The 3,086-nt window shown below is 38.2% G+C and overlaps 1 non-coding gene across 1 annotated transcript; it reads left to right on the top strand.

The window, feature by feature from the left end:
* Positions 1-714: 714 nt before the first annotated feature.
* On the top strand, positions 715-878 carry LOC142137170 (U1 spliceosomal RNA). Its single transcript, XR_012687831.1, has one exon. It is a non-coding gene; the product is annotated as a U1 spliceosomal RNA (small nuclear RNA).
* The last annotated feature ends 2,208 nt before the right edge of the window (positions 879-3,086 follow it).

The following is a 3,086-nucleotide window of genomic DNA, read 5'->3' as shown; positions in this document are numbered from 1 at the left end:
TAGCAAGTTATTTTATCAGTTCCATTCTGTTTATCTAAAATTATTAAAAAAATAAATATGCAAAACAAATTATAGTACATGCTATTTTCTTTTGTTCCACATCTATGAACTTTGTTTAACATGCATTTAAAAGTCATTGCATTTAAATTATAATAAAGCTGAATTGGGCTGCTTACACAAGGGTGCTGAATTTAAGTATTCACAGTACTCGTTGCACACCGCTTATTAAACATAAGTGAAATGCACAGAAAATAGATTACATTATGATATATGTGTAAGCACATACAAGCATTGGTAAGAGTGTTTACTTGCTTTAATTAGTTTCATTGTTCTATGAACATTCCATGATGTAAGTTCTTATCTTTTGGCACCATACAAATATGGAAATGACTTCATATCATGTATCCAAGCATTTCTATGTATCTTTATTCTAACATTCTCAAAATGCCTCTACCCATAACTTTGAATCCTGACTGTAAATATTTTTCTTTACTAATCAAAATAGAGTTAATTTTCTTGTAAATAAATATTGTTAAAAAAGGTTCTTGGACCCTTATTTGGCACTTCTACACCACTTAGTATAAGTAGAATAAGCATATTCCGAAATTATTTCAAACAGAAGCTTCCATAAAGTGTTTACAAGCGTAACGAGATAAAAATGTCTGTATAAAAATGTGAGACAGTTACATATTAAGATTAAAAAAAGTCATTAAGATACTTACCTGGCAGGGGAGATACCATGATCACGAAGGTGGTTCTCCCAGGGGGAGGCTCATCCATTGCACCCTGGGTGTGCTGACCCCTGCAATTTCCCCAAATGCGGGAAACTCGACTGCATAATTTGTGGTAGTGGGGGACTGCATTCGCGCTTTCCCCTGGAAAAAAAAAAGTGATTAAGTTCAATCTCTCAGAAATAAACCCCCCACTGCAACTGTTGCCAGTTTAGCCTCACTGGGGTGGATCTTTCTTGGTACCAAAAGTTGCAGTTAAATAAATTCCCAGTATCAATCAACCTTTAAATGTTCTTTACCAATTATAGCTAAATATACAGGATTTATCAAGGAACGCAAAATGAACATATTGTGCACTTTTTAAAAACGCACATATATCAGGCAAATGCACGTCCATATTCAATAAGGAGTGTATCTAAGATACACCTGTTGATGAATATGGGTCTAATTCTGCTCTGCTCTAGCAGACAAGACACTGCAGGGTATGTCCCATACGTCCAATTTACATGACTTAATGAATCAGGCCCACAATTTCTTCGTAAAAAGGCATTCAGTCCAGTGTTAAGTTCTATTAGAGAACTTTCCACCTCCACATTATGTATTAAGGCATTCAACAGCTTAGCTCTTGCCAAAAAGAATTCATTCCTATGCTGAAACATTCTATCTTCCATTTGCAACTGATGACTCTCTGGTATGAAACATCTATTAGACAAATCTTGCATTGACCTTGGATATATATATTTATTTTTTTCATCTGTGTCCAAAACTGTATCTCTGTATTCATGAGGCAGTCAATCTTAAATTTACAACCCCTTACCCTTGGAGGAGTAGAAAGAGGAGGTAACTGTATGGCAAGTGTAGTAGGATGTGTACATTAAGGGTGTGTTAATATATTTGCGACTGAGATAGAAATGGACACAGACAAATATACACCTGTCAGGAGGCATATCTTGCGGGAACTGGGGTGCTGGTGCAACAAGATGCAATGATGATCAACAGCAGTAGCTAGCTGATTCTGATTTGTTGATTGCAAATTGATGCCTCTCAGTAATGGTGCCTATTTCATTAGCGTAGCCACTATATTATATGAATTTGTGACCTGATATTTGCACTACTTAATTGATAGTTCCATTTCAATTGCAGAAGGAAAGAATATTTACGTTTGATTCTTAAAAAGAAATGTTTGTATTCATAATTTAATAATTTTTATGTAATTGTGACTTTCACCTTTATCAATAACTGTCCAAACACTTTTTTACATTGTGTACATAAAATTTCAATACATTATTATATTCTGTATAAATAGGGTAAAGCAACTTTTGCATTTACTACTAACACTGTCAAACCACATCTCTCACAGTGGTCGAAGTGGGCTGGTATTCAGTGGTATGTCACTTCTCTTACAGCCTTCATTGTAAATCTATCAAATTCCATTCACTTACACTTTTCATACCGCCACTTGAGAATTTCCATATCGGTATAAAATGACCTATCTGATCTCAATCAGTCCATCTATCACTCACACCGTAAGATCAGCATCAGTTCAACATGGACCGCTTCGGTCAAGGGAAAAGATAGCAACAAATACTCATGGTAAGTACAGTGTGGAAGAAAAGATGGATTGTCTGAGTTGATAGGCAGGAGTAGAGAAACTGCACTCTACTCCTGTTGCCTTCACCTTGATTTTGATCTTGGCCTGCATGTGAGGCTGCAGATGTTCATGTTAGGATAAACTCCCATCCAAATATCTTACTCACCAATCGTGAAGTCCTCAACAAGATAAAAAAAAAGAATGAGGGAACTCACCGTATAGGCACTTGATGGTTGTCTGAAACACCCAAAAATGGCATCTAAGAAAGGGGAGAAACACAACAACTCTCCCACAGAGCTGCCTTCCCTTATACTGCCCACTCTAGTGTTAACTATAACAACAATCACAGCAGCTCCTTTCACTCTAAGCGACCAGAATGATCCACATCATTAACCTCTATAATAGGTAGGGATGAGCGCGCTCGGATTTCTGAAATCCGAGCCCACCCGAACGTTGCGGATCCGAGTCGGATCCGAGACAGATCCGGGTATTGGCGCCAAATTCAAAAGTGAAACTGAGGCTCTGACTCATAATCCCGTTGTCGGATCTCGCGATACTCGGATCCTATAAATTCCCCGCTAGTCGCCGCCATCTTCACTCGGGCATTGATCAGGGTAGAGGGAGGGTGTGTTAGGTGGTCCTCTGTGCTGTTTAGTTCTGTGCTGTTTAGTTCTGTGCTGTTTAGTGCTGTGCTGTTTAGTGCTGTGCTGTGCTGTGCTGTGCTGTGCTGTGCTGTGCTGTGTTCTGCAGTATCAGTCCAGTGG

This window comes from Mixophyes fleayi, chromosome 1 (genome assembly GCF_038048845.1).
Source record: "Mixophyes fleayi isolate aMixFle1 chromosome 1, aMixFle1.hap1, whole genome shotgun sequence".
In the NCBI taxonomy this organism is placed as follows: Eukaryota; Metazoa; Chordata; class Amphibia; order Anura; family Limnodynastidae; genus Mixophyes; species Mixophyes fleayi.
The sequence above is the reverse complement of the archived record's forward strand: the minus strand, read 5'-3'. Positions and strand labels throughout refer to the sequence as shown.